Source organism: Mytilus galloprovincialis, chromosome 6 (assembly GCF_965363235.1).
Source record: "Mytilus galloprovincialis chromosome 6, xbMytGall1.hap1.1, whole genome shotgun sequence".
In the NCBI taxonomy this organism is placed as follows: domain Eukaryota; kingdom Metazoa; phylum Mollusca; class Bivalvia; order Mytilida; family Mytilidae; genus Mytilus; species Mytilus galloprovincialis.
Window position 1 is genome coordinate 84,432,069 of NC_134843.1, and position 20,000 is coordinate 84,452,068.

General features: G+C 31.0%; 1 long non-coding RNA gene across 1 annotated transcript; it reads right to left on the bottom strand.

Annotated features, from left to right (window-relative positions):
* Window positions 1-313: 313 nt before the first annotated feature.
* LOC143078372 (uncharacterized) lies at window positions 314-2,392 on the bottom strand. Its single transcript, XR_012979195.1, has 4 exons — window positions 2,270-2,392; window positions 1,835-1,931; window positions 1,352-1,516; window positions 314-602 (listed from the first exon to the last, which is right to left on the bottom strand). It is a non-coding gene; the product is annotated as an uncharacterized LOC143078372 (long non-coding RNA).
* Between the last annotated feature and the right edge of the window lie 17,608 nt (window positions 2,393-20,000).

A 20,000-nucleotide genomic window follows, 5' to 3' on the forward strand; every position in this document is an offset into this window, starting at 1 on the left:
CCCCATTTCCATTCTCAATTTTACTTTCGATAATAACATCACGTATTTATGGAATAATGTACATCAGGTATGGGCATGACTATGAAGTCAAAGATATAAGATATATTAAGTCATTGTCAGCTTAAAACACCTCCATTAATCAAATTGATGAAGAGGATATACAATATACTTAATAATTGATAAATTGACATCATTATATATGTACACGTTTAACGTGCATTTGTATTCCAGAGGATAATAGTTGTCTGACTAGCAATCATAGCACATCTAATTTTTTTCATAAATAATAACAAAAACAAGATATATCTTCCATACAGTGGTTTATCTGCATGTTTTTAACAATAACACAATCTGTTAGACTTGTTTTCTACGCGTCTCCATTGATGTGGTCTTCATTGACTGTGAGCCTTTCCAAGTTCGCCAACGCATTCCTCTGTTATCCTTTTTATTTCCTAGATACAGTCCGTTTAGATTCGATACGTGACAGTTGCTATACCACCAAGCCCCCTTGTTAGGTTTTGCACAATTTATACTGCTATTGATATCATTATCCTTGTCTTTTGTTGAGAAAGCATAATTAGTATGTTCCTTCAAAGAATTGCCTATTGTGTGTAAACAAAAATGTAAGTGTAGAATCGATAACGATGTATATGAATATAACTAGATATGAACTGTATATTCAGTAATATCACATTAGCTACAACACTTCTGATTCACCAAAAGTGTCATTATTGAATGTAAATAATTGATCTCAAGCGGTTAGGCTTATAAACTGTAATCATATTGTTTTCTATTATTTAGACATATAAAGTACTAACAATGAATGTACTGAAAACGAAAATAATAACATCCATGTCATGAAGATTTTGAAGACAGTTTGTAATAATCATATTTCACCAAATTTCAAATTTATTTCAGTTTCACTTTCTGCAAATCACAAATCGACAATGTTATCTTCCATATTTTTATATCATATATTATATTAAGCAAACAATCAAATCATGGAAACTATTCGTATCTTAAAAATGTCCATTTTCTTTTTTAAATAATAATGCACAGTTTAATGTGTAAAGGCCATGTGTTTGTATATATTTTAGATTAAGATATACGTTTTATACACGATTGCTGAATGCAGTGATGATTCAAGTGTCGAGTTTGTTTTTTGTTTGCATTGCCAAGATAAAAAAAAATCAAGATTAATTTTAAACAGTATTTTAAATGTCGTTTTAATAAACCTACCCATTATTGTGCCCAATAAGTAAAATCACAAAAATACTGAACTCAAAGGATATTTCAAAAAGTGGTACAAGAGCTAACTGTATTCAAAATCCATATAAAATATAAATATTACCTGCGGTTCCGCTATAACCATTCGCTGTTAGTTTGTAGTTAATTGACTTGTCGCCGATGAAGAAGTAAGAATATTTTGCATAGGCTCTATCACCATTGAAATCCTCCAGGTTGACTCTGAGTTCATATTGTCCTCGACTTGTTAGTTTATATAGCTTGTCATTACCTTTAACAGTCGGAGTAAAGGAAAGTAAATATTTAGATGAATAAGTTGTTTTTTATATTTAACCCTCTTTCACACCGCAATTAACAAACATTTTGCAAATTTATCATGATTAAATGAGTAAATGTGGCATAATTTGTAATTGAGAAACCTTTCGAATGGAGTCGAAAATTAAAACGGACAGTGGTTAAAGTGCATTCCATAAAAACTGGATATTCACTCAACATACACAACAAGGATAACGTATTGTTATGTGATATGTAACTTTCGAATATTTATTTTATAGAAGACGCATTAAATTTATTTGGTTTAAACCCTTACCCAACCAGAACTCTGCTTTTAGATTACCAAATCCGTTTACGTATTCTTCCCATCCTCTCTAGAAATCTACTTTACCGTCCTGTCTTCGCTGGAAAACCTAAAATTTAAAATCCGTCATACTATAGAAAAGAAACGATATATATAACGGTACGTACATCTAGTTACATGCTCTAGTGTAAATACTGAATAGGACAAACACCTGGATTTTAGATATGGTCATATGTTTATATATATTCATATAACAATACGTAGTTTACCACCATAAAAATCATAGTCATGTGAATCAGTATCAATAGATATTTTCGATAATTGACAACTGAGACCTGTCATGGACTCTACGGTGACTCATTATATTATAACAAATATGAAATGAGATTCTTTTTATACATTAGTCATTACCTACCGCTTCCTCGTTTAGTTTTTAAATACTCTTACCGTTCACCCTCCTCCATCCGTTTCAACTTCACAGTACGCCTTAAATCGAGCGCCACCTACTGGGTAGATTTTGTAGACTCCAATTTTGTAGTGCTTTCGGTCTAAATGTCCCGAACTTTAGGCTCTGTATGTGAAGAATCATATGAGAAATATTAGAGCAAATGAAATGTCAGTATACAGTTAACAGATTATATTATTATAGCATACTAGTATAGAAATAAAAATAAGCAGTCCATATTATCGAGCTCAAAACCAATTGATCTATCCAAACTAAACACACGTTTTATGTTCATATCATTTTAAAATTGTATGACAGTACCACATGCGGAGCAGAATCTGCTTACCCCTCTGGAGCACCTGAGATCACCACCAGTTTTTGTGGGGTTAGTGTAGCTAAGTCTTTTATTGTCTATGTTTTGTCTTGTGTACTGTTCTTTGTCTGTTTGTCATTTTCTTTTTGAGTATGACGTTGTTATGACCTATGCAAAAGGTATAAAATAACTAAAAAAAAAACAGTTTTTATCTGAAAATAACTTTTCAGAGATTTTATTTATTTGTTTTTTACCTGAGGGCAGCATAGATATATATTTACCAAATGACAAGATACTAAATACACGTTCAGCTGTTTTCCCATAAAAACGAACACCTTATATAAAATCGATGAAAAACTGATAAGAGAATTATCAACTGTTAATGTTTCTTGGAACTATACACTTTCAACGATCCTGGCATAAAACATACAACTTTTAACGATTTATACAAAAATTTCAAATGTCAAATATGGCGTGACTCATAATGGCAACAGATTGAAACTATGAACATTTCTAGGACCAACTTTCAATTTCCACGAAATTGACTTACATCTTTTTATGTCCATGTCATATTTCATTTTGCCACGTTTTTAAATGAGTATGTAATTTTAAGAAATACAAATATCAATATTCCTTTCTAAATAGCAAAAGTACTATAATTTAGACCTGTACATATATAAATATAAACCCATTACAGCAGGAAATGTATTTTCAAATAACGAATATTTGCAATCAGTTCCTTCTAATTTTTTTTCAATAAAAATTTCCCTTCTTTAACGAAACAGTTCGGACTGAATTATAACTATTAAAAGCATTTATGACGTACTTACCACGTCTGCACTGTTTCCTTTCTTTCGGGGCTCATACAATTCTGAGTATACGCACTCCATATCTGTCTGTTAAACCTTGTTCATGATTACCATTAATGACTTTACGTCAAAACACGAGCTTGAACAAGGATATGATATCACTGTACCAACCACGCCATATGTTTCATGAGACTATCACAAGTCATGAGCCTGTAAGACAGTTGTTTTCGTTTGTATTATATTTGTTCGGTAAATAGAGCTGTTTGTTTTGTGGGTTCGAATTGTTCAAAGACTGATTCATACCATAAATCTTGTTTCGACTCAAAAAAACGTATTCAGGCATATTATATCACTTTGTAGGTACCTGTTGCAAAATAAAAAAAATCCAACTCAGGTACAGTAGCCAAAACTGTACCTTTTTAGTTAAGTACTCAAAGGTTTGTGAAATCGAGTACCGCTAGTGGATCAGAAACTGCTTACTCCCATCCCGCGGCACATAAGATCACCCCTCGTGTGGTAAGGGATCTATGTTGCTCAGTCTTGAGTTTTCTATGTTGTGTTTTATGAACTTGCTTATCTTTTTTCTTCGTTTATTACCATGACATTGTCACTTTGTTTTCGACTTTGATTTTGAATATCGCATTGGCAACTTTGTCCCTCTTTTATGAATAATATGAGTTCCTTTGAATTTCTGTCTGTGGAATTTGTTATAGTCTGGTTTATATATGCATATATGAACACATGATATTTGTGTGAAATAAAAGTCCCTATGCACTATTCTGAAGAACGTAGTTGATTTCGTTGTGTTGGATTGCTTTTGAATTGAAACACACATTATACTAGATAACGTGTAAAAACGTCTTTTCAATTAGAGTGTTTGTACAACTTGATAAAGCCAAAGAAAAACACATATCATACATAAACTCTATTTGTAAACTGATTTTCTTCGTTTATTGCCATGACATTGCCATCTTGTTTTCGACTTATGAGTTTGAAAAAAGTATCTTTCGCCTCTCTTTTATCAACAATATGAGTTTTTTTGCATTACAGTATGTGATTTTGTTATAGTCTGGTTTCTATATGCATGGATATATACACATGTTGTGTTTTATGGAATAAAAGAACGTAACTAAGCACAATTTAAAAAATATATATTTGATTTCGTAGTGTTGAGTTGTATTAGATAACGTGTAAAAAATCTGCTCAATTAGAGTAATTGTACAACTTGCTAAAGACAAAGAAAATAAAATAGCCTACATAAACTCTATTTGTAACCTGATAGTCAGGGTTGAGAGCAGAAAATTTTCCTTTTCTAATTAGTACAAAACAATAAATATAAAACATACAATCATGTAAGCTGACATGAATCTTAAAGATAATCAATTATAATGGTTTGACATTATTATCCTTAAGCTTTAAAACTCTAAAAACAATTAAAAAAAATCTCTATAATTTTATATTATAAAACAAAATTTTCAATAACAGACACATAAAATTGTCAATTACCAAAGGTTATGTCAACTTTTTAATTGCAATTATTTTAAGTTTTCTTTGAAAGTGGGTACCCGTTATCATGCAAAAGCACCACTTATCGTTAAACGCCCTTAACAGATGATTTTGAATTAAATTTGAATTAAGCATCTTTGAAATGTAGAGTCACATTTTTTTAAATTTCGAAACAGTTGGCCTATTTTACTACGGCGGCGGTTACCTAATTTGAATATAGAATTGACGACCTTATGTGACTTGTTGACAATAGAAATATTTTTTTTTTGTCAATTTTGCACTTATCAACAAAGATACAGATTAGTTTAAAAAACTAATTCGACATAAAATGTTTTCCTATGCAATAGACGATCAAAGTGTACATTTGATTGGAAAATATCAGACATTAAATTGGCTGATGGTTTTTGATCATTGTTAAAGGTCATACGACCTTTAGTTGTTAACTTCTAATGTACGTAATTTGGTCTCTGGGGAAAGTTGTCTCATTACCAATCAATCCAAATCTTCTTATTTACACGTTTAACATCAACAGTAAATACATATCCTTCATCACTACGACTCTGTATCAATAAATAACCATGGGTTTAATGTGGCCAGTGAACATCTTCAATTAAATAGATTCAGTATCGCTGGTACATATCCCTAACAAATACACAGTATCAGGAATCCATAGCAACAATTCATAACACTTTTTTTAAATACATTTGAAGTTGATTAGTTAGTTAGTTTTTGGTGCCATGCTAAAATAATTCAAAGTCAGCTTCATTGCCATGGAAACAAACATATATTGTTTTAACATAAAAACAGATAACCCAAAACAATATCTTTTGGATCCTTTTTTAAAAGGTTTGGAGAGGAGGGCATGTTCCTGTTTTTGCACTGCTATCTAATATAAATGATATCACATTACATGTAGCTGTGGCGCAATGTTACTACACTGCTATATGACAAAACCTTTTTGACAGTTTTTTACGTTTCCATTTTGATGTTCCGGAATTTAGTATCAAGCTTCACCACGGCTGATTTGGGGTTATATGAATAACAAAATTGAAATCGTAAACTTATAGCAAAGTGTCACTGACTAATGTTGGTATCTTGCTTTAAAAATCTTAAATAACTATGTATTTGCATTCAAGTATCGCAGATCAAATTAATTCGTTCCTAGTGTGTTAATTTACGTTTTTTGATTGAGTTAATCCTTCCAATTGATATCTTATCGTGTCTTTTTCTACGTTGTTATGCTAAACTATTGTTTCAGAAAAAGGGAGAAGGTTTGATGCCATTGAAACGTTAAATCCCGCTGCTAATGTTTGCACCTGTCCTAAGTCAAGAATCTGACGTACAGTAGATGTCGCTTGTTTATCATGTTTTTATAATTTATACGTGTTTCTCGTTTCTCGTTTTTTTTATATAGATTAAACCGATGGTTTTCCCGTTTGAATGGTTTTACACTAGTAATTTTGGGTCCCTTAATAGCTTATTGTTCGGTGTGAGCCAAGGCTCCGTGTTGAAGCCCGTACATTGACCTATAATGGTTTACTTTTATAAATTGTTATTTGGATGGAGAGTTGTCTCATTGGCACTCACACCACATCTTCCTATATCTATTAGCCTAGAATTTATAAAGTTCTTTTTTATTTTGTACACCCATTTGTGTATAAACTAAGATTATGAATCCGATATAATAAAGGCATTTACTGTGGAGAATTAAAACCAAACTGTATCATTTATATTTTTTGTGGAAACTTTTAACAAAAATGTATCATTTATATGTCTTCATAGTGGGACTAGGCCAATACCGATCAATATAAAAGCTATAATTTCAAATAAAATTGCGCCTGATTGTATCTGATTTCAGCAATAATAAAAGTCATCATTTATCATCTGTGTCAACCATACTTGATGTAAAACATATATAGTGTCATAGAGTTCAGCTGCAAGTGGAAAATAACATTTCTAAAATGAAGTATGATGATATACAAATATAGCTATTAATGGAACGTAGGCGTTTGATATTGCAAGTACTAATTTGTTTGGTATTTAGTGGGATCTGATATGATATTAGGGCAAATCAAACTATATAATCCTAACTCCTTCTTACATAAAGACCTTTGCAGGAAAACTACACAAATCATTCTTAATTAGTGCCGGAGAAGGAAATTCTATTTCATGAACAATATATATACGTTAAGTAACGTTTTATGAGTATTCAAAATAAAATTAACCAATAACAATAAGGATAAACTAGATCATGACAACAGTACACAAAAGCGGTGACCCTCCCCAAACAAACCGGAGTTGATGTAGATGTTCTGGAGTGTAAACATCTAGCACTTCATATGCTTTTAAGTTTTATCCGTTTTGCTGCTGGTTACATATCTTTATGAACATGATGAACGCAACTTTTAAATTACCTGTTAATACCTTCATTTAACCTTCAGTATGAGAAGAGCACCCTATATAAAAGTTCCGTTATGAATATAAGGAATGCATTACAGGAAGATCTATGTAATATGCAGGTTATGCTGGGATTTTACAATGTGTACATGCAGATATTTACAGGATGTATGCTCATGATTATGGAAGATCAGGTATTTTTGTCATTTTTATTTTACCGCGCAATCACTGTCAACGTTAAGGTTATACTAAAAACAAATACGAAACAGACCTATGAGTTCATCATATATCTTAAAGACGCTGTGTTTTTGAACATTTATTCGAAAAGAAAGTGGTGATTTCATTTGAGCAAGAAGCGCAGAATTGTGACAGTCACTTGGTTTTCAAATTACTATTTGCTTCGTCAAAGGTACACAATGTTCATGTAATGGCATTTGCAAGATTTGTACTTCGGGAAATGATGTATTAAACACAGATAATATGTTATCTGAAATAGACACATGTTTTTTTTTATATAGGGTGATTTGGAAGTGTACATTTGTAATTGTGTGGTGTATTTTGTTTGTATAACTGCGTTATATTACTGTCTCTTTGATATGAAATCTAATCGGGTTTACTGATGCTTAAAGCAATTTTCTAAAATATCCCAAAATGTCCTTGAACTGTTGCCATACGAAAGGAAGATGGATATCTATACACATTTATAGATAATATTATTGCTGAGCTAAAACAAAATTTCAAAAGATATTCAGAAATAAAATACGTCCACCCTACACAACAACATGTAAATACTCTATGTCTACATAACTAGAGAATAGGAACAACTTATATTACAATTAGTAAAAAGCATTTCATAACCTACGTATACTAAGAAGTAATGTAAATAATTTATCTTATTGGTAGATATAATAAAAAGGCGTTAAGTTAAAACATAAATGTACGAAAGTGGATAGACACAAGCACATTTTGTTTTCTTATTTTTTCTTGTGCTTGCGTCATAACGGAAGGGTTTGAGTTCAAATGCAAACATAGAAGACATACATCAAAGTTTGAGGCGCTAGTACGCGTCCGTAAAGCCAAATAATAAATTCGAATTCTTTTGTACAAAACTATTTTAACCTACTTTTGCTATTTTCCTTCAAGGTTGAATTTACAGTAAACATAAACTTTAATTGACATCCTGCTAATCAGGCCTGTTATATTATTTAATGATTGATTTCAAAACATATATTTCAATTACCTTAGTGAATAACATACATTTAAACTGTATAGACTGACTTCATCTGAGGGAGATTTGAATGTTTTAAAAACATAGTCTTTCAAAATGTATTTTTGACTGTATTTCAACGTAGAAAAAATTTATGTAATATTGACTTTTACAAATAATACAATAATGAGTTTAGGAAAAGAGTCGGTACATACCGTGGGGACTTTTAAACTTATAATGTGAAAAGAGAAACTGACAACACCGCGACATAAAACAAAAGTCCAAGAAAGGACAAACAAGTCCACAAGCACTATATACATAGGAAAGTAAAAGTTGAGTAGCATGAAGTGTACTGAAAATTCTGAATTTATTATAATCTAACTATAGCCAATAGCCAACTGATTCGCTTATTTTTACCTTTTAAAGTATTCAGGGAATTGCAGTAAACCTTAAACAAGGATACTAATTTAACATTTAGATAAGCGCCTACATGTATGTCTTTAAATTGAGTTAATGAGAACAAAGTCATTTGATTGATTCCATGTCTAATTTAAGTATTGGTATAATCTTTAGGTCTACTGGTAATTTTAAAAAGTCGTACTTTTATCCAGATGATTGATTTCGCGCCATTTAAGCTTTGCCCATGAAATATGTGTTTAACCTTCTTTACCTGTACTTTTAAAAACGAAATTGGAAATTAATTTTTCACTGACGTTCTTTTACACGCCATTGGTAAGAAAAACACATAAACGTTTAAAAAATTGGGCATCTACCAGGCCTCCTAGAAATTGACCACAAGAGAGCTATTGTGATGGTTGATGCCAGAATGAGTGTTGTTGATGTCGCGGCTCGACTTGATGTGCATAGGACAAGGTCAAAAGTTTAGAGACTTTTTAACAGATATCGACAAACTGGAACTGCACAGGATAGGCCGAGATGTTTTTTTTTTTTAACGATAACAGATATTTTTATTCAATTATTTCTTGCTATATAAATATCTAAGTAGCTCAGGTCGCCTACTTAGGGACCCCTGTTTTTTAACAGCCTCACTTGACCAGGGAAGATATCAAATGAGTTTTTACTTCCCATAGTTTTACATTAGTATACATTTAAAAATAACCAATAAAATTGATTTTACCTGATATCCGGTTCACTGACTAACATTATACATGTGTTGATTCAAACGTGAAAACTATATATTTGATTTAAAAAAAAATAATAGTTATAGTTAGAATTGGAAATTATTGAATTAATGTGAATGAACAAAAGTTGAAATGATTCTGTGACTTACGTATTGATTATAAAGGTATAAAGCACATGTGGTGAGTACTGATGTATAAGATACGTGATGTGTGTAATTTACTAATATACATATTAATATGCACAGACATAGATTCAAATATCAATTACAGTACAAATATTTCTTTCTGTAAAAAAACCAATACCAAACAAACATATTGTTTCCTACGTTCTTCCTAAGATATAGTATTATTATTACATATGGAATCAAACACATCTTAAGTTTAGAGCAGTTGAACTAAAAATATTTACCTACATATTTCCGATAAAGAGTTCAATTTTTAATCTACATATACATTTTATATCTGACGGTAGTAAAAGTACTTTTTATTCGTTTTTCATATGCAATTGCAACAAAGCCTGTATAGACTGCATACTCCGTCTATTTTTTCGAATTTGCATTTATTACGTATTTTCCAAATAGGCCATTATAAAATAAAGTATTATTGCGTAAATAATTATATTATTCGAATTATCTCAACAGATTCCTAATAGAATATCTTTTTAAACGAGTGCGTCGTTATTTATTAAGTTACACAAGTGTAAATTTCTGATAACTGTTTCTATCAATGGTTTAACATTGTTACATTGAAAAAATAAATGCTCAAGAGTTTCAATATTATTATTTTCATCCCATAAGTGACATTTTCCATTTGAAATACGCATTATTTGCAGTCTGTTTTCGGTATATATAATTCTGTGTATAAATTTCTATTGAAATTCTTTAACTTTTCTATTATATCCAGTTTACTGAGATTTAGCTAATTTTTTTCCAAATTTATGTACTCGCTAAACAAATTTTCCCATTTTGTTTGACATTTAGGGGTCTCAGTTATGTGTAAGTTTAACTGAAGATATTTTATTGTCACATCTTTGATTTTAATGATTTTGTTATCTGGATTTATAAATTCAAAGTTTTCAGAAATTTTGATTACGTGGTTTTTTAAAGTGCGTTGTACATCGTTGTTTCTTAAAACCTGTATAAAAGTTTGCGGTATGGCACTTTTAATTCATGAATATTCCGAAATACAATTGCGTTTATCTATAAGTTGTTGATATATTTCATTGCACGATTTAAATTCGTTGGTATTATCATCCCATATATCACCAATAGTTTTTATTAGACTTTTTGAAAAAGGAAGAATAAAATATAGATTTTTTTAAAATAAAATATTGGAGTTTCCAAATAAAGGCTGTTTTTTTACTTCCATTTTATTAGTTATTATACCCTGTGTGATCCTTGTCAATTTTGACCCCGATGGTAAAGCGTTTTTGTAATAATGTGGTAGTTTTTTTTTTATCTCAAGACCTGAAAGGTCTGAACATCTACACAGAAAAAGTTTATCTGCAAATTGTTTATCATATTTTTTTAACCAAAATTTACCTATTGCATTCCAACTTGATAATGGCTTGTGTAATATCCAATATATCGATTTGCTTTATTTACTTTCTATCCAACTATCCAACTTTACCATCCCCATGCCCCCTGTTTACCGTCTAAACAACAAACCTTCCGGTCTACTTGATTCGCTTTACCATCCCAAATAAAATCCCATATCATCTTTTTAAAGTCTTTTTTATAATTCTTAGGTATACCTTTTATTTTTAATTCATAACCACACACTGAAATAATTAATCTTTTAACAATAAGGACTTTTCCAGAGTATGTCAATTATCTACTTTTCCAGATGTGTACACAATTTTGTACCTTTTCCAATATTGATTTCCATATTTTGTTGTTATCAATGTTATAACCATGGTGAATACCTAGTGTTTTTATGTTATCTGTTGTCCAGCTTATCTTTTTAAAAGTAGACCGTCTGCGTTTTTTTGCGCCAATATTTATTCCCCTAGTCTTTTCGTAATTAATGTTTGAACCCGAGGCCTTTTCATATATGTCTAATATTTCAAAAGATTTTCTAACAGAACTTTCATTTTTATTAAATAATTGCGTGTCATCAGCAAACATATTCAAATTGGTTTCTGTTAGCTCCCCATTCCATCCTATCAAAAGCCTTTTGCTGGTCAAGAAAGACAATTATAACCTCTTCATCCTCACTATCAATATATTCTATGATATCATGTGTCATTCTATTTGCTTCCGTTATATGTCTGCCTTTTAAAAAGCCCTTTTTGGTCGGGATGCATAAGCTTTGGAAGGACTATCTTTAATCTTTCTGCTGGTATTTTTGCTCTAATTTTATAATCACAATTCAGTAGTGTAAGAGGGCGCCAGTTCCGTATGTTATCTCGTTCCCCGCCTTTAAATAGTAGTGTTAAAACTCCTTTATATTGTGAGTCCGACATTGTTTTTTTTTTATTTTAAATATTTCTTGCAATAACGTACAAAATTACCCTTGAATTGTATTCCAAAATAATATATAAAAATCTGATGCGATCCCGTCCTCCACTGGGGAATTATTTGTTTTTATATTTTTTAGAACTTTCATTATTTCCTCCGCGTTAATTTCACGGTCTAGTTATTGTTTGTCGTCCTCATTTAGTTTGTTTTCGCTACGGCTTGTTAAATATTGAGCATTTTCCAAATGCCATCCCTCGGAACTAAATAAATTTGAGTAAAATTTAGTTCATTTAGTATTCCGTCTATATTGTGTTTATGATGCCCATTTTCTGTTTTTATTCGACTCCATAATTTGTTTTTACCGTTTTGCTTTTCAAGATTGAAAAAGTAGCTAGACGATTTTTCACCTTCTTCTGCCCATATTACACCGATGTCTGGTTAATCCCCCAAAAAAATAACGTCAAGGGAGGAGCGTTACCTTCGCTTTATATCAACACGTGACAAAATTTATTCTGGCCACACGATTTGTGCATTGACTAGTGGCAGCTACTGGAGTTCGTGCAAATCCGTGAACGATGCAAGTTAATCATAGACGAGATATTGATTTAAAAATAATGTATATCGGAAAAACAAGTAGAAAAGGGTGTTTTGTGAAAGCACAAACAGAAAAATATACGTTAATCAAAAGAGTGTATTTATTATTTATAAATCGGGTTTACACAAAATGATGATACCTATATCTGTATATACCCGAAACTTTTATCTGCAAAAGGACTAAACAAAACAGACAACTTAAATGTATAAAGGGTAGACATGTTAATATTTTGAGAACACAAACCAAAACCCTGTTATGATTTCTTAGAGGTCACCGTAGGTATTAACAATTACCAAACCTAAAACCACTAAGTTATCTTTTTAAAGGCAACAAGCATATTGTCAAATGTGAAACAATTCAAACGTGAAAACTAAAGGCCTAATTTATGTACAAAACTATGGTGGCTGGTTAAGGCCATTTCGCGTTTTCGCCTTTCATATTATATAGGACGAAAACGCGAAATTGTGAAGTGGAAAACGCAAAACGCGAAACCGAAAAGTCGAAAACGTGAAAAGGCGAAGTCAAAAAACGAGAAAAGTCGAAGTCGAAAACGCGAAAACGTGAAAAGGCGAAGTCAAAAACACGAAAACGGGAAGTCTCGTTTTTGACTTCGCGTTTTTGCCCTATAGAATATAAAAGTCGAAAACGCGAAAACACGAAAACGCGAAATGACCTTAACCGGAAACCATACAAAACAGTAAAGGTAAAAAATATTGGATTTACATGCATTAAAATATGAATTGATATTTAAATACAATTTCATGTTAATAAACTAGATTTCGATATAATTGTGGTCACCGGGGAATATCTTTGCCTGATGTTTTCTTTCAGTTAATTACGACTTCCCTGTCGTTTTTTGTAAGCAATTTTAACAAAATAAAATCATTTCTATGATAGTTAATGTCTTAAAATGCAACCCGATGGAGATTACATACAGTTACTTGGTATATGAAGGTTTGGATAGGTTAAATGTAATAGTGAATAATGGTCAAAACTAATAGAGAAAGTAAGGTGCGAAGGAACTATGAACAGTTTAAAACTAAATATTGAGGCTATACAAGATTGATCACTGAAATGAACGACGAAGAGAGTAATGAAATCATCAAATTTCAGCATGCAACTTGTTGTTAATCAGAAGTCAAACATTCAGAAAAAGAAACGGAAAATATCAAAGAGAAATTAACATTTCATACGCCGAAAAAAAACTAACATTATGCCATGACAAACAAATCGTCTGTACTTTTAAAACATAATGAGGTTTAATGTTATTCGTGATAATATGACCACTGTATATTACAGTTTGACATTTAACTTTCTTATCCACAATGAACATTACAATTTTTTTTCCTAAAATACATTTGCTACATGGAATTCTAAGTACACTTCAAAACATAAAGTCCTGTATCAATCAAAATCAAAAGCTCACACACATCAAATTATTGGTAACAACTGTCATATTTCAAATGTGTACCTGCATTGATAATCTAAATTTTATTGACTTATCAGATAATGAAAATTGCGATTAAATTCATCATCACTTAGAGACTCTTGATATATTTGTCTATTATTATTTTTCATTTAATTACAATGTCCAATTATTTGTAAATGTTTTGTAATTGTAAATAAACCCTATGTAGTGTCAAAAGTCCAATTTGAAAATGCAACACGAGATCGACAACATGCAGTTACTTGAAATATGAAGTTAAGATTTGAATAGGGTAAATAGATTAGAGAATAATTGCCTAAACAAATAAAGAATAAAGAATATTGGGTTGCCGAATAACATTGAATATTTGATAAAGATAAGGAAATATGCCTTTAAAATTTAAAATTATACACAAAATTAAGGATATCCCCTCTCCAAACAAATGAGCGTTTATTCTGACTAAAGTAATAATTTTGTTTATTTTGTCATTAAGATAAAAATGTCAAATGTAAACACAACAAAATAACACGTTTACCATAATTATAAATTACTTTTCGTTAATCAGGGGAAGAAAAGATGGAAGATAGCATAAGGAAATTGAAAACTCATAAGTTGACGAGGAACTAACAACGCCATGGCAAACATTTCTTCTGTACTTTTACAACAAAACAGCTGTCAACCCATTTTTAAGTCGAATGTAAACAAGTCACTGACAACACAAATGGAACTGTGAGTTCCATTAATTAGCAATTAATATCGGAAATCGTGATAATAAGACCACTGTGTGTTAAAGTTTGTCATTTGACTAGCCAATCCACAATTAACATCTGTTTCAAGACGAAATTTCGTAAATATATATTTTTTTTTGTTGAGGGGTCAGCTGAAGCACCCCTGAGAGTGTGGTAGTTTCTCGCTGCATAAAAGACCCATTGGTGGACTTCAGTTGTTGACTGCTATTTGGTCAGGTTGTTGTCGCTTTTACACATTCCCCATTTCCATTCCTAATTTTATTAAAAAAAAACTAAATGAGAAAAGGTACAACGTATCATAAAAATCTTGTGTATTTATATATTTTCAGAAATGGATTTTAAAGGGGGTGACATTGATAACAGACATTTCTTGAGCGTTTTATGATGTAGAATTGAAATAGAGATCGTTCGTTAGTCATGTAAAAGGAATACGTCCAAAACTAATCTCTGAATTAGCGTTTATATTGTTTTTCTCAGATTTTACTTAATACATATTCCCGAACCATTACGTAGTCCAAATACATATTATTATATATGTTTAACATATCACAATCTGATACTATGAATTTAACGTATGTGATAATAAGTACATTTTTCAGATTTCCCAAAAGTATTAAAATGAAAATAAGTTATTCAAACGTCCCTCATAAATCGTTTGCAGACGAAACGCGCTTCTTGCTTACAAATGTTAATCTGAGGTCGTCTCTGACGGGTTAGTCATGACAGACTTTTGGTAAAAAAAAATGTATACATGATTGTATCAAAGCGATACATGTTAAATAATTGTTAAAGATACCAAAAATCAAATATTAACCTATTATTCAGATAATTTCTCAATTAATTTTTTTTTACAATATTTCAGCTGTGGTCATATAAGATTATGATAATAGTAAGTTGGTCAAAATGACGATTACTGATGAGCGAAGAGCTATGGTATATGACTTAATACGCCAGCGGTGATAACCTTTTCACCAAAAGCTTATACATGTATTATATGGGCAGTGTTTTTTTCAATGTTACCTTAGAGTTTAGTCGTTCTTATCCCAGGAATAGATTACCGTAGCCGTATTTGGCACATTTTTGGGAATTTTGAGTCCTGAATGCTCTTCAACCTTGTAATTGTTTGGCTTTATAACTGTTTAGTTCTGAGTGTCACTAATGAGTCTTATGAGGACGAAACGCGCGTCTGGCGTTTTACATTACAATCCTGGTACCTTTGATAACTATGGTTACGTCGTAGCTACCAATTCTGGCTTTAAACTAATCATTCTCTATTCTTTAACAGGCAAGAAACAGTTCAACATGTCTTTTTTTTAGATTACATATTCATTTTTTTTATTGATTTCATCATAAATATACTTGCGTGATAAACTTTCCCTTTTTATTCAAAAACTTAGTTCCAAGAATAAGACATATTTAACCAATTTCCATGACAAAATTCCTCATATTAAAAATGTTATGTGTCTGCGGTTTTCTTTATTATATACGATTGATTACACATACGGAATACGGAATTAGGTTCACCATCCTTTCTGGTAATCATCATGAATATCAAACAAACTTCTTAGCTTCTATCAATTATTTAACCAAATGTTTTATAGCGCAAATATCATTTACAACTATGTAAAGTTGCGTACATGGAGTACTGTAGCAATAAGTTGTGAATATATAACTCTACATTGAACCGATTTAAATAATTATTTGACATTTCTTATAGATATCGTAGTGAAATTTTATTTAGAAAAGATTTAAACCTTGTACCTTTTGTTAGCTATTATTCGTGTGTTTCTCTGTCCTATATATTCTCCCATTTATGTGTATTGTAATTTTGTAATTTTGTCATTTTTATGTTATATTTAATATTGCAATAAAAGCGGGAGGTTTGGCAAGCCACAAAACCAGGTTCAACCCAGCATTTTTTTCTTAAAATGTCCTGTACCAAGTCAGAAAAATGGTCATTGTTATGTTATAGTTCGTTTCTGTGTGTGTTACATTTTAGTGTTGTGTAACTGTTGTGTCGTAGTTCTCTTATTATTGATGTATTTCCCTAAGTTTTAGTTTGAAACTCCCGAGCTGGTAATGATCATCAATAAATGCAGTCGCAAAATATGCTTAAAATTAGTACATTTCATGGTGTCCGTTCTGTATCAACAGCTCTTATACTTAGAACAATCTACAGGAGTGGGAGCAATATTGCATTTACTTTATCCACCAATCAGTCAGTATGTAAGTTATTTTAACAATTATATTGCCACACATACCTTTGGTATTGATGCCTAGAATCACTTCAAATCAGGCCAGCAGCTTAATTCTGATGATGTTTGTCGTGTGAGCACTTATGAGATATGCCAAACACCTACTTGGTGTTTGTCCATATTTTGTTTATAAGTATGTTGAATGAACTTACTTTTCTTCGCTACACATTTCTCCAGTACTACTTAACAACATGATTACATAATCGATATGAAGCTTAAATATAACATGTATGAGTTATATCGTGTCAGTACTAAATATTTCCGGCTACTTTTGATTTTTCAATATGTTGAATGAACTCAAAATATTTTACCAAATATTTCGGAATAGTATGAATTCATATTCAATCAAAAATTTGGCGCTGATCAGTTAGAACGTTAAAGCTCTACTTTCAGTTTACCGATACTTAGGATAAAAGTTTGGCGAGAACAACAAACCAAGTAACTTATTAATTGTCTTGATGTTCGTCCTGTGTAGTTCATATAGTGTTTTCTGTTTAATCAGTTAGTGTCCCTCATTTAAAAACTTCATTACATATATTCTTTGTTTACAAATTCTGCCATTATTTCAAGACATTTAGTAAAGCATTGGGAAGCTGAAATCATCACTTCGTAAATTTCACGGACGCCATCATCAGTTGGTTGACCGTTATGGAATATCTGTTATATAGATGATATCGGATGTGTTTCATGTGTCATCTACAACTACAATCCCGTTTCCTTTTCACGAATATGGCATACCGAATCAGACTTTTTACCTTTATTTGTGACATTTTTACCTATTGTGTCTGTTTGTTGTGTTCACGCATCATTTATATCAATATTATTAAACTTGATGCGTGCGACTGTCGTACAAGTGAGAGGTTTAGCACTATAAAACCATGTTCAATCCATCATTTTATACATTTGAAAATGCCTGTACCAAGTCAGGAATATGACGGTTGTTGTCCATTCGTTTGATGTGTTTTGTCATTTGATTTTGTCATTTAATTAGGGACTTTCCGATTGAATTTTACTCGGAGTTCAGTATTTTTGTGATTTTACTTTTCTCAAAAAACAAGAGAATTTCTGATTTAGAAGGAAACTGTATACTCGTTTCCTTTGTTATTTTTTTTTATATTTGTGACAGTTATTTCTCTACGCGTCATTTAAATGTTAGTTACAACTAGGAAGAACTTACATACAAAAAAACATTGAATAAAAAATTGTCGGAATACGTAATGGGAGAAAAGATGCGATATAAATTTAGTGCTACATGTCCATTGTCCTTTTTATAATAGCATACATAGAAATCATATTTGTTTATGATAAAGTATGCGAACAAAGCAACAGCACTAAGGGGGCATTTTTTTCTATATTTATACGAGACACGATTAATTGCAGCGATTAAGCAGGATACACGTTGCATTAATGTTCACGACAATTTTATTGTCATTAAATACAATATTGTTTGATTTGATATAGCTGTTAATTGATTGATTGATGTTTAAAATATTTCAGACAAAACTGAAGACTTGTGTTAGTTTTGACAATATTATATTCTACTAGTAAAGGTCATAGTCATGTACGTAGGTATTTTGCATAACATTTTCAACAACTGATAATAAATGAATATAGTAACTATGTTGAATTATTTGTTACACTGTTGGTGATAACGTCTGCATTAAAACAAAGAAATATTTATTGGATGACTATTCTAAACAACTATGTACCAAGATTTAAGTTTTATTAAATGCTATTTTGTATTTTGAATTTATTGATTTCTAATTTTTTGATATTCGACAAAGGATTTCGATGTTTGGCAGAACAAAAAAAAAAGGCACATCTAATATTCCTAGAAAATGCTTGCGAATATTGAAAACTTTTCTACTGAAAGAAGTGAGTTTCCACCTCATGTGTTTGGATTGAGTGTTTTGAACAAGTCAGAAATATGGCAGTTGTGTTGTATTCGTTTAATGTATTTGAGGTCTCGATTCAACAATGGGGAGTTTCCGTTTTGATTTTCTATTGAGTCGGTATGTTTGTTATTATACTTTTTTCTATTTCTTACAGCAATACATGAACTTCTACATATAGTTTTATGTTAATGTATTTATAATGAAACGATAATTTCCATTGACAAATATTTTGAAGGGTAAGATTCCACTTAACTTGGAAAGCCACCGATTTTTTTTACACATAATCTTTTTAAATGTAAAGAAAAATCACATCTTGTGCACCAATACTTTATTTTGTCTGTATCCAAACAATTCAGGAGCGTACGAAACGTATCAATCCGTCAATAGTTTATTTTTGATTTCGGCAAACAAATGATGTAACAGCTAGTTTTTTCCGACTTTTTCATTTTTAGCATTTGTTAATCAAAATATTTACTGCAATTGAATTTCTTTTTTATATGTGACATAATAATAGAGATAACTGTATCGTAATGTATGTCTGACTACCGTAAAATTTTGTTTTACTGTCGCATATATCAATTTATTTAACTCCGCTACACGTCGCTAGTAAACTCAATTTGTGACACAAAAATCTACGTTTTACGTAGTCCAAACTTAAAGTACGATACAGTTATCTCCTAAATATGCAATGAACCCAACAATTTCTAAAGAGCTGTTTTTATGTTTAAGATGTCAGCATCAACTATGAATGTCGAAGTTAGATTGCCAATGCTTACAATGGTGTTTTTACCGACATCAATAATTTCAACAGCGATGTTTTACCATTGTTTTTGCCGATATAAATGCAAAAACTAGGGAGAGGTTATAAAAGAAAAAAGTATATAAAGTTAGCATCATTATACATGTATACGCGAAGAATAGTTGTCTCATTGCCAATCATACCAGATCTTCTTTTTTATAAATAATAACAAAACAATATA